Source organism: Rutidosis leptorrhynchoides, chromosome 3 (genome assembly GCF_046630445.1).
Source record: "Rutidosis leptorrhynchoides isolate AG116_Rl617_1_P2 chromosome 3, CSIRO_AGI_Rlap_v1, whole genome shotgun sequence".
Taxonomy (NCBI): Eukaryota; Viridiplantae; Streptophyta; class Magnoliopsida; order Asterales; family Asteraceae; genus Rutidosis; species Rutidosis leptorrhynchoides.
The window spans coordinates 649,146,521-649,160,743 of record NC_092335.1 but is presented as its reverse complement, the minus strand read 5'-3'; the positions used below and the strand labels follow the sequence as shown (position 1 = coordinate 649,160,743).

Below are 14,223 nucleotides of genomic sequence, written 5' to 3'. Positions count from 1 at the left end.
TTTGCCGAAAGGTAATATACGGAACAAGTAAACTGGACGTGTTGCTTTCCTAATACAAGGTTAGCAAGTGGGTGACACAAAACCGCAAGTTTTGAGCTAAAATTTTCAAATCTGAAACCCACCAAACCCACAAAAATATTTTGCAAACACCGGTAAAGGGTTATTCCGGAAAACTTATCTAGGGTAAAAACTAGATTTAATTTTCAAAAGATCAAATGTTTTCATAAAGATCCAATTTCCTTAATGGATCTAAATTTTTATAGTCATGTGGGACTGTAAACCATATCGTTACTACCATTGTTTATACCGCCGTATAGAAATCACTGATGTACAAAGTGTGAAGAATAAAGAAGTGATTCTAGTATTTCAAGACAATATTGCTTGAGGACAAGCAACGCTCAAGTGTGGGAATATTTGATAATGCTAAAAACGAACATATATTTCATAGCATTATTCCTCAAGAAAGACAAGCTTTTAGTTGCAATTGTTCTATTTACAAGTGATATTCGTTTAAATAATAAAAGGTGAAGACAAAAGACAGATTCGACGAATTGAAGACGCAAACGACCAAAAAGCTCAAAAGAACAAAAGACAATCAAAAAGGTTCCAATTATTGATAAGAAACGTCTCGAAATTACAGAAGTACAAGATTCAAAACGCAAAGTACAAGATATTAAATTGTACGCGAGGACGTTCGAAAATCCGGAACCGGGACCAGAGTCAACTCTTAACGCTCGACGCAACGGACTAAAAATTACAAGTTAACTATGTATATAAATATAATATAATATATAATTAATTATATTAATTATATATATATTATATTTATATATATAAAACCGTCGGCAGAGAAACTCCAAGGGTGTGAGCTGTAAATACATCCTCCGCGACTCGCGGAGTTTGAAGGGGTTTTTGCCGCGAGTCGCGGAGCCCCAATTTTCAACTCTGGCTATAAAGCCAACCGAATTCTGATCAAATTTCATATCTTATTTCATCTCTCTCTCAATATATACGTAATATATATATATAATTTATATTTTAATTTTAATTTTAATTTTAAAATCCTAATAATAAGGGTATGTTAGCGAATGTTGTAAGGGTGTAAGTCGAAATTCTGTCCGTGTAACGCTACGCTATTTTTAATCATTGTAAGTTATGTTCAACCTTTTTACATTAATGTCTCGTAGCTAAGTTATTATTATGCTTATTTAAAACGAAGTAATCATGATGTTGGGCTAATTACTAAAATTGGGTAATTGGGCTTTGTACCATAATTGGGGTTTGGACAAAAGAACGACACTTGTGGAAATTAGACTATGGGCTATTAATGGGCTTTATATTTGTTTAACTAAATGAAAGTTTGTTAATGTTAATATAAAGATTTACAATTGGGCGTCCCTATAAATTACCATATACACTCGATCGGACACGATGGGCGGGGTATTTATATGTACGAATAATCGTTCATTTAACCGGAAACGGGAATGGATTAATAGCCACTAGAATAATTAAAACAGGGGTGAAATTACATTCAAGGGTAATTGGTGTAATTGTTAACAAAGTAGTAAAACCTTGGTTTACACGCAGTCGATAACCTGGTGTATTCATTAAACAAAGTATTAAAACCTTGTTACAATTCGAATCCCCAATTAGTTGGAATATTTATCTTCGGGTATAATAATAATTTGACAAGGACACTTGCAATTTATATTTATGACTGATGGACTGTTATGGACAAAAACCAGACGGACATATTAAATAATCCAGGACAAAGGACAATTAACCCATGGGCATAAAACTAAAATCAACACGTCAAACATCATGATTACGGAAGTTTAAATAAGCATAATTCTTTTATTTCATATTTAATTTCCTTTATTTTATATTTAATTGCACTTCTAATTATCGCACTTTTATTTATTGTTATTTAATCGCACTTTTAATTATCGTACTTTTTAATTATCGCAATTTTATTTTATCGCACTTTTATTATTCGCAATTTCATTATCGTTATTTACTTTACGCTTTAATTTAAGTCTTGTATTTATTTTATATTTTACATTAGGTTTTAACTGCGACTAAAATCTTAAAATCGACAAACCGGTCATTAAACGGTAAAAACCCCCCTTTATAATAATAATATTACTTATATATATATATTTGTATTTTTATAAAAGTAAACTAATATAGCGTTGAGCTTTGTTTAAAGATTTCCCTGTGGAACGAACCGGACTTACTAAAAACTACACTACTGTACGATTAGGTACACTGCCTATAAGTGTTGTAGCAAGGTTTAAGTATCTCCATTCTATAAATAAATAAATATCTTGTGTAAAATTGTATCGTATTTAATAGTATTTCCTAGTAAAATAATAACTATTTTATATACACCTCGCTTCACATCAGTGTGTAAACAGGATATTTTAGATTATCATTATTTGATAATCTACGTAAAGCTTTTTAAACCTTTATTTATAAAATAAAGGTTATGGTTTGTTTTAAAAATGAATGCAGTCTTTGAAAAACGTCTCATATAGAGGTCTAAACCTCGCAACGAAATCAATTAATATGGAACGTTTTTAATCAATAAGAACGGGACATTTCATCCGATTTGTTGGAGTGAAGTGGGGGATAGACAGATTACGGGTCCGGAGATAATACAAGAAACTACCGAGAAAATCATCCAAATTCAACAAAGATTGAAAACCGCCCAGAGTCGACAAAAGAGCTACGCGGACAGTAAAAGAAAAGATATAGAGTTTGAAATTGGAGAAATGGTCATGCTTAAGGTTTCACCTTGGAAAGGCGTTGTTCGATTTGGTAAACGGGGGAAACTAAATCCAAGGTACATTGGACCATTCAAGATTATAGATCGTGTCGGACCAGTAGCTTACCAACTGGAGCTACCTCAACAACTCGCGACTGTACATAACACTTTCCACGTCTCAAATTTGAAGAAATGTTTTGCTAAAGAAGATCTCACTTTTCCGTTGGACGAAATCCAAATCAATGAAAAACTTCAATTCATTGAAGAACCCGTCGAAATAATGGATCGTGAGGTTAAGAGACTTAAACAAAACAAGATACCGATTGATAAGGTTCGATGGAATGCTCGTAGAGGACCCGAGTTTACCTGGGAGCGTGAAGATTAGATGAAGAAGAAATACCCGCATTTATTTCCAGAAGATACGTCAACACCTCCAACTGCTTAAAATATCAGGACGAAATTTATTTAACGGGTAGTTACTGTAGTGACCCGAACTTTTCCATGTTTATATATATATTAAATGAAATTTTTATTTACATGATTAAGTGTTTCCAACATGTTAAGCAATCAAACTTGTTAAGACTTGATTAATTGAAATAGGTTTCATATAGACAATTGACCACCCAAGTTGACCGGTGATTCACGAACGTTAAAACTTGTAAAAACTATACGATGACATATATATGGTTATATCTATAGTTAACATGATTTTATTATAAGTATGTATCGCATTAGGTATTTTAACAATGAGTTATATACATAAAAATGAGACTATTAATTTAAGAAACTCGAAAACGATATATATAACGATTATCGTTATAACAACGTCTTACTAGGTACATATGAATCATATTAAGATATTGATACACTTGATTAATTATGTTAAATGATATGTAAATATATTATTAAGTGTATTAACAATGAAATACATATGTAAAAATAAGACTACTAACTTAATGATTTCGAAACGAGACATATATGTAACAATTATCGTTGTAACGACATTTAACTGTATATATATCATACTAAGATATATTATATATCATAATATCATGATAATATAACAATTTAACATCTCATTGGTTATAATAAACAATGGGTTAACAACATTCAACAAGATCGTTAACCTAAAGGTTTCAAAACAACATTTACATGTAACGACTAACGATGACTTAACGACTCAGTTAAAATGTATATACATGTAGTGTTTTAATATGTATTCATACACTTTTGAAAGACTTCAAGACACTTATCAAAATACTTCTACTTAACAAAAATGCTTACAATTACATCCTCGTTCAGTTTCATCAACAATTCTACTCGTATGCACCCGTATTCGTACTCGTACAATACACAGCTTTTAGATGTATGTACTATTGGTATATACACTCCAATGATCAGCTCTTAGTAGCCCATGTGAGTCATCTAACACATGTGGGAACCATCATTTGGCAACTAGCATGAAATATCTCATAAAATTACAAAAATATGAGTAATCATTCATGACTTATTTACATGAAAACAAAATTACATATCCTTTATATCTAATCCATACACCAACGACCAAAAACACCTACAAACACTTTCATTCTTCAATTTTCTTCATCTAATTAATCTCTCTCAAGTTCTATCTTCAAGTTCTAAGTGTTCTTCATAAATTCCAAAAGTTCTAGTTTCATAAAATCAAGAATACTTCCAAGATTGCAAGTTTACTTCCAAGTTTTCTAAATCCATTCCAAGTAATCATCCAAGATCAAGAAACCTTTGTTACTTACAGTAGGTTATCTTTATAATACAAGGTAATAATCATATTCAAACTTTAATTCAATTTCTATAACTATAACAATCTTATTTCGAGTGGAAATCTTACTTGAAATTGTTTTCGTGTCATGATTCTGCTTCAAGAACTTTCAAGCCATCCAAGGATCCTTTGAAGCTAGATCTATTTTTCTCATTTCCAGTAGGTTTATCCAAGGAACTTGAGGTAGTAATGATGTTCATAACATCAATCGATTCATACATATAAAGCTATCTTATTCGAAGGTTTAAACTTGTAATCACTAGAACATAGTTTAGTTAATTCTAAACTTGTTCGCAAATAAAAGTTAATCCTTCTAACTTGACTTTTAAAATCAACTAAAAACATGTTCTATATCTATATGATATACTAACTTAATGATTTAAAACCTGGAAACACGAAAAACACCGTAAAACCGGATTTACGCCGTCGTAGTAACACCGCGGGCTGTTTTGGGTTAGTTAATTAAAAACTATGATAAAATTTGATTTAAAAGTTTTTATTCTGGGAAAATGATTTTTATTATGAACATGAAACTATATCTAAAAATTTTGGTTAAACTCAAAGTGGAAGTATGTTTTCTAAAATGGTCATCTAGACGTCGTTCTTTCGACTGAAATGACTACCTTTACAAAAACGACTTGTAACTTATTTTTCTGACTATAAACCTATACTTTTTCTTTTTAGATTCATAAAATAGAGTTCAATATGAAACCATAGCAATTTGATTCACTCAAAACGGATTTAAAATGAAGAAGTTATGGGTAAAACAAGATTGGATAATTTTTCTCATTTTAGCTACGTGAAAATTGGTAACAAATCTATTCCAACCATAACTTAATCAACTTGTATTGTATATTATGTAATCTTGAGATACCATAGACACGTATACAATGTTTCAACCTATCATGTCGACACATCTATATATATTTCGGAACAACCATAGACACTCTATATGTGAATGTTGGAGTTAGCTATACAGGGTTGAGGTTGATTCCAAAATATATATAGTTTGAGTTGTGATCAATACTGAGATACGTATACACTGGGTTGTGGATTGATTCAAGATAATATTTATCGATTTATTTCTGTACATCTAACTATGGACAACTAGTTGTAGGTTACTAACGAGGACAGTTTACTTAATAAACTTAAAACATCAAAATATATTAAAAGTGTTGTAAATATATTTTGAACATACTTTGATATATATGTATATATTGTTATAGGTTCGTGAATCAACCAGTGGCCAAGTCTTACTTCCCGACGAAGTAAAAATCTGTGAAAGTGAGTTATAGTCCCACTTTTAAAATCTAATATTTTTGGGATGAGAATACATGCAGGTTTTATAAATGATTTACAAAATAGACACAAGTACGTGAAACTACATTCTATGGTTGAATTATCGAAATCGAATATGCCCCTTTTTATTAAGTCTGGTAATCTAAGAATTAGGGAACAGACACCCTAATTGACGCGAATCATAAAGATAGATCTATTGGGCCTAACAAACCCCATCCAAAGTATTGGATGCTTTAATACTTCGAAATTTATATTATATCCGAAGGATGTCCCGGAATGATGGGGATATTCTTATATATGCATCTTGTTAATGTCGGTTACCAGGTGTTCACCATATGAATGATTTTTATCTCTATGTATGGGATGTGTATTGAAATATGAAATCTTGTGGTCTATTGTTATGATTTGATATATATAGGTTAAACCTATAACTCACCAACATTTTTGTTGACGTTTAAAGCATGTTTATTCTCAGGTGAATACTAAGAGCTTCCGCTGTTACATACTAAAATAAGGACAAGATTTGGAGTCCATGTTTGTATGATATTGTGTAAAAACTGCATTCAAGAAACTGATTTCGATGTAACATATTTGTATTGTAAACCATTATGTAATGGTCGTGTGTAAACAGGATATTTTAGATTATCATTATTTGATAATCTACGTAAAGCTTTTTAAACCTTTATTTATGAAATAAAGTTTATGGTTTGTTTTAAAAATGAATGCAGTCTTTGAAAAACGTCTCATATAGAGGTCAAAACCTCACAACGAAATCAATTAATATGGAACGTTTTTAATCAATAAGAACGGGACATTTCATTTGTAATCAAATAACTATGAAATATGCTAATCACCTAAATTGACCCGCCAAGAGTTCTCTTTAGTGAGTACTCAAACTAGAAGTACTACGTGAGGGTTCCCTATTACCTAGACCTTTTCGTTTGTGACTAGTTGATTAGCAAAATCAAAGACTTAAATAACAATTGTCTTTGCGTTCGCTCTACACAATTCATTCCTATATCGTTTAATCGTATTGATCTAATTTACCCCCTTGGTTCGGTTTAGTAAACAATCAATCTAAGACAAGTTGATTGTAAATCAATATGATACATCAACAAGAGTTTTCTTTATCAACAACATATCAATTAACTAGATACGAATGATTAAACATCCATAAGCATGGTTCTTTAATTCAAGCTTCAATCTTTCACACATAATACATACAATCAATAAGATTACATCCAATACCTCGGTTATTAATCTAGACAAACATTATAGAAACTAGCCAACAATCATTGTGACAGACAACATAACAATCAGATTATTAATGGAAATCATTGCTTTAGAACAAGAAACAACCTACAAGAACAATGAGTTCTTGGATGAATAAGGTTTTGATCTTTGATGCCTTGATATTGAGCCTCTTCCAAGAGCTTGGAGTTCCCCAATATTGCTCCCAAAATTCGTCTCTGTATTCTCTGGTTCGTACTTCTAAAACTGGTCTTCAATCATGAGATTATAAAGTGGAGAAAGTAGGTCAGAAAGTCAAAAGTAGCTGAAACCTACTTCTGGACGGCGTCCTAGATTCTGGACGGCGTCCCGTATACGGCGTCCAGTAATCTTGGACGGCGTCCAGATGTACTGTTGGTTACTGTCTTGTTTTCTTTGTAATCTCCTTTCATTTGGATGAAACCCCAATCATTTTGGACGAAGTCCAACATATCTGAAGCGTTGTTTTATCATTTTAGAGTGCTAACTTGACCTTATCTTGCATCGGGATCAACCATTATGATATTGCAACTCATAAAACGGTCATAAATCATCAAAACTCTTTACAAATTACTCTCCGATACAAATTTGCATATCTTGGCCTATCACTTGTAGAAACACTTTCAGTATCCTTGATTCGAGAGTATTTTATATGATATTGCGATAGATATATATAATGTTATTGAGCAATATCAAAACACCCCACACTTAAACCTTGCTTGTCCTCAAGCAATTCTTTCTTTACAAAGTAGAACAATATCAAACATACTTACACAATATAGATTACAAACATTACACAAATCACTCGAAGCACACGAAACACACACATTTATATGAAATGCAAACTCACGCTATATTAACACACGCTTTAAGTATAACACACAAATATATTGTAATCACACTCACGCTATATACACAATGAAAACACACACACACATATTTTTGGGAGATTAGAGTCAAGTATCCAAAAAATTTGATCCTAGGGAAATCAGGACCTTGATGAAAACGTTTTATGGTTTTGAAAATATCATGCTAGTTTTAATACTAGGCACGTTTTCCGATTTTGTCGGATTTTCTGAATTTTTTAAAAAATGAGTGCGGGTTTCCCGCTACTGGTCAAGCCAATCTCTCCCACGGTACCTAACATCATGAGATGTCGGTAAGAAAATAATGTGCTTAGAAGGATACACATTACATCCGGATATCATTGACAATTATGAGGTAATCATCTAATCCGTTAAATCAACAATAAAGATTGAGGTTCATCAGGCTTAAAAGCTGATATCTTACCTTTCTGGAGGTTATCCACTGGGAATCCGATCAATTCACTGACATTTTGTGTATCATGGTGCGCTTCCCATTTGGCCAGCAATTCTCCCTCACTGAGAAAAGCTTTGACTACCAGTTTCCCTGTTTGATGTTGAGGCCTGGTAGATTTCCAGTCGATTTTAGCAATGACTTTACAAGATTTTTCGTCACCCTACAACTGGTCTGGACTACATCTTCTGAATTGAATCAGTAAGTGTGTCATTCGGAAGACTTTACTTCCTTGAGGATGGAATAGATACATCCTATTGGTCATAAGAAGTGGTCGGACGCAACATTGTCCTTGTTAGGAGAAACAATGAGGATCGTCCTTAGGGTTTTCGATCTGGCGCGAGATTCGGTTTCCGACCACGCTATACAATCACCGCTCTCACACGGTTTACGCTCGTTTTAGTACAAGTGACCTACAAGTTAGCTCTACTAAACTAGTAGGATTTTCATTTAAATAATTGAATGATAGTACAACTTCAAAGACTATTAATAATTTAAAACACAAATCAACATTTATTTTCTAGTTTTTATAACACAATGTATGTAAAATGGTTTTGGACAATTTTCGTTTCTAAGGCTACCTAAAAAATTTAAAATTTTTTATCATAAACGCCTTAATTTTTTTTAAAACGAATTCCCGATAAATTTCTATCTCCCACCCCACACTTAAGATCATGCAAGGCCCTCATTGCATGTAATCAAAAAAAAATGATTAAATTTAGAGGGCAAAGTGATAGGGTGTTTTAGAAATTTTCAAATTTTTGACCTGTAAATCGTGGAACATGTAGACGAATGCCGATGAACTTACTGCCAGCATAAGAGCATCGTCCATTCCTCGATTATCAACATACATACATCATAATATCAAATGTTGCTGAACTTAATGCCAGTCTTTGAAGTTCAACCACGCTGCACAAAATAACAAACTACACACATAATAATAAAAATAACGGTGTTTTTACAGCCACAACCGTTGATCAAACCACACGATTAGTTAATATTACAAACCAAACATTGTTTAAAAACACACCATAATAAATTAATTGTTCGAAAATGTTTCAACAAAATGATCGTGGGCTCGCAGGCCTTCAGTTGTTGTAAGGCCAAAAGTAGTTTTCTGAGCCATCTCTGCTTCGACATCCTCGGGGGTATTCCTGCTCAAATCGGCTCCTGGCATCCTGCATTGAAGCGTTAGTATCATAAATTGGGTAAGGTGGAGGTGGGTTTTCCGGATCAGTGTAGTATTGGGGCGTCAGACGTGTTGTGCCATAGTACTGATCGGGGTTGGAATAATATAACTCGGTGTTATGGTTATTCCAGTCAATACCATAACTGTTTCATCCCTGGTTATGCACTTGAGCAATATGGCGTTGCTCCATATCTTGCTGACCCAACCTAATACTGTTCATACTGTTGACCAAATCATCCCAACCAGATTGAGATGGATACCAAGGACCTTGACCTTGAACATTTGTCTGGGCTTCCATTTCTGCTTCTTCCTCTACCTACTGTTCCTGCTGCACGTTTGCTCCACTACTACTCGTGCCACCTGCGCCACCTGCCACAAAAGGCACCAAATGTCCATTTCCATCCTTCATAAGAATTTCATCGTTGATATAAGAAATTTTCTTTAATGGTTTCATGACGTTAGTACACTCCATCAATCGGCTGAAATCTATGTCGAAGCGACGAGCAATCCTCGTGATATAGTGGCCTCCAAGAAGCACCTTTTCTCTCCGTGTCTCAGTAGCGATGGCCAGAAAATAGTTTCCTATCAATCCAGGAATATCAGTATAGCAACCTCGTTTTATTTGATCCATTATCCATAGATCTAACGTTTTAACCTTTTCGTTGCCTTCGACTCTTGCATTGAAAGTGCATGCAATAAGTCGATGAAGAAGTCTATCATCCCGGGATGCAATCTCATTATACCTGTGTCTGCTCGATTTGAATGGTGTAGATGCATTCGGCCCACAAATTCTTTGCCAATAAGCAATCTCATTAAAGGGCTCTCGACCAACGTAATCGGAACCCCGCAAGTAATCACCCAATTGGTTGTCAGTAAGTTCCTCAAAAATCCCCAACACTCTGCACAACTCAAATCTGCTCATCCCTCTATTTTCGCCCCCTAACCGAAACCGAAGAAAATCATTCGACAAATAATCCCGAACATTATTAAACCGTACAGTTGAGTAAAATTCTTTTAACAACACCGGAAAAATTGGTTCGCGGATGCTAAAAATGTGCTCCCATGCGTAGGTAACGATCCTATCGTAGGGGATAGCTAGCAAACGGGAAACATGTTGGTGCATATTTGCCTCATCCAATGGGCCCCAAATAAAGTACCATGTTGCATTTATAGGCCTACTGTTTATCCTATCAAATGTTTCTGCGTAATAGTTGTCGTTTTGAACCTGTGTCAACCAAACTCGAGGATCATTTAGATCCTCCTCTTCATCTTCTCCAGATGATGATGATGAATGTTGTTGCGGTGGTGGTGGTGGTGGAACCAAACCTGAGGTCCTTGTGAAGACCCGTCCTAATCCATCCGGACGAAGTCCATATCGATTATAAACGATTCACAACAGTTGATTACATCGCGAGGTACTTGACCTCTATATGATACATTTTACAAACATTGCATTCGTTTTTGAAAAGAGAAACTTTCATTACATCGAAAGTTGACAGGCATGCATACCATTTCATAATATATCCAACTATAATTGACTTGATAATAATCTTGATGAACTCGACGACTCGAATGCAACGTCTTTTGAAATATGCCATGAATGACTCCAAGTAATATCTATAAAATGAGCAAATACACAGCGGAAGATTTCTTTCGTACCTGAGAATAAACATGCTTTAAAGTGTCAACCAAAAGGTTGGTGAGTTCATTAGTTTAACTTAAACAATCGTTTCCATCATTTTAATAGACCACAAGATTTCAGATTTCCATTTCTCATAAACATACGTCCCATGCATAGAGACAAAAATATCATTCATATGGATTGAACACCTGGTAACCGACATTAACAATATGCATATATAAGAATATCCCCATCATTCCGGGATCCTCCTTCGGACATGATATAAATTTCGAAGTATTAAAACATCCGGTACTTTGGATGGGGCTTGTTGGGCCCGATAGATCTATCTTTAGGATTCGCGTCAATTAGGGTGTTTGTTCCCTAATTCTTAGATTACCAGACTTAATAAAAAGGGGCATATTTGACTTCGATAATCCAACCATAGAATGTAGTTTCACGTACTTGTGTCAATTTCGTAAAACAGTTATAAAAGTTGCGCATGTATTCTCAGCCCAAAAATATAAAGGGTAAAAAGGCAAATGAAACTCACCTAATGTATTTTGTAGTAAAAATACATATGACCAAATTGAACAATGCAGGGTTGGCCTTGGATTCATGAACCTATATCAGTAATATATATTAAAACATATAAACACATAATTCCATTTATTAATCATATGATATTTATTTAAGTGTTTTAATTATATAATAATTATACTAAATTCTATTTATATATATATATATATATATATATATATATATATATATATATATATATATATATACATTTTCTTTACTTATATACTATATCTTCAATTATGTGTTACATATTTTTATTAATATTTATACATATATTTATATCATTATATGTATATAATTAGTTAGTATTATATTGAAAATCAGTAATTTGTTATAGATAATATTTTTATAATTAATGTCAATATGTTCATTCTAATATCTTATGTAATATTAATATAATTATATTATGTATCAAATATATTTTTATGTATCTAATATGTATTTGGTAAAATAATGTTATTAATGATAATAATAATAATAATAATAATAATAATAATAATAATAATAATAATAATAATAATAATAATAATAATAATAATAATAATAATAATAATAATAATAATAATAATAATAATAATAATAATAATAATAATAATAATAATAATAATAATAATAATAATAATAATAATAATAATAATAATAATAATAATAATAAGAATCTTGTTAATGATAAAAATAGTAATAAAAATGATAATTTTAATAATAATAATCTTAATGATTTTAATAAAGATACTTATAATGAAGTTAGTAGTAATAATAATAATTATAATTTTTTTTTTAGTACTAATAACAATAATTAATATTAACAATATCAATAATAACTTTAATAATAATAATGATAAATAGAAAACTACCTCAAAAACTTTTCCAATAAAAAAACTGTCATGAACCGGACTCGAACCCCCGACCTCTCGCAACTCACTAACACCCTTAACCATCTGCGCTAACTTGTTTTTCCTGATTTTACTCGTTCTTAATTTTATAACCGTTTGTTTTTCTTTTTCAAGCCTAACATTCAGTCCACGGCCCAATTGAAATAATTCGGCCCAACTAAGATATTTGCTGCCCAACAGGAGATTAGTGGGCCTTGTGACTTGGTAATCAGAATTCTTGAATGGCAGAAGAAAAATAAAATAAAACGCAAGCTGTAGATGTAGAACAGAAATAATACGCAGATGGTCTTCTTCATCGTTTTAAACATCAATAAATCGTATAAATATCATCATCATCTATAATATGATCATCATCATAATTATTATCATTATCGCGTTATCATAGGTATCATAATCACGATCTCATCAATTAGTTTATCTCATCATCTTCGTCGTCCCAACAGAAACATAAATGAAAAAAAAAATATACACAGAAACTGGAACAGGTCCTAACGGTAGCAGCAACAAGTATCATTATTTCTGTGGTTTTTGTAATTTGAAGTCGTCTTCATAGAAATAAAAAAAAATAGGTTTTTGCATGGTGTTCGAAGATAAAACCTTAGGGTGTTTTAATGGTGGTGGTTCACAGCTTTATCACCGTATACTATCATCTTTCTCGTTCAACCTTTTCTTCATTTACACAGCAACAGAAAACGATGATATAGCAGGAGGTTGGTCTTTGATACAAAACAGAAAACAAGTGGGTTTTCTACGGTTCAAAAGTAGCCCAATCAAGTTTTAAGGAGTCCATATTGAAACATGATAGTCCAAATGTAATTATGGCTCAAGGAAGTTTTCGGTATTAAATAAAAAGAATTACGAACAGGAGCTGGTATCAATGATTAAAAGCAACCGCAATATTAAATTGCAAGTTGTCCAAGTGGGTTTGAAAGGGTTTTGTTGGTAACAGTAAACAATTAGACTGTTGATGATAGTGGGGTTTTGTTTGATTAAAGAACAACTAACACATTTTTATAATCACACCCTCCATCATCTTTAATCATCGTTAAATTGGGACATGGAAACAGATGTAGGAACGACAGAGAACAGCAGCTAGGCTGTTATACCGAGCAGACAAAAAAAAAAAAAAATATATATAGCGAGCAGCTTTAATCTAAATAAGATGTAGCATACGGTAGTTTGAGCAGAATTCTCACTAGTAGCAGTAGCAAACAGTTACGTGGTTTTGGCTTATGGGTTTGATGGTTCGCGGTTGTTTATCAATAACAAATAATAGCGATGATTGTAAGTGGTGAAGGTTGCAGGAGATCGATGAGTGTATATGTATATATTTTTGTGTTTCTTATATGCATATGATATATGTGTATACATATCTAACAGAAAGGTAGATAGAAGAGGTAAAGCAACAAACACACAATATTATTGTTATTACATCATGGTATTCAAGTGAGTGGATGTTAGGTGTAACAGAAAGTTAAAGGTGTTGTC

General features: G+C 32.5%; 1 pseudogene; it reads right to left on the bottom strand.

Moving 5' to 3' along the window:
- Nucleotides 1-14,223, bottom strand: part of LOC139902457 (uncharacterized) — a 186,616-nt pseudogene that overhangs the window by 135,406 nt on the left and 36,987 nt on the right.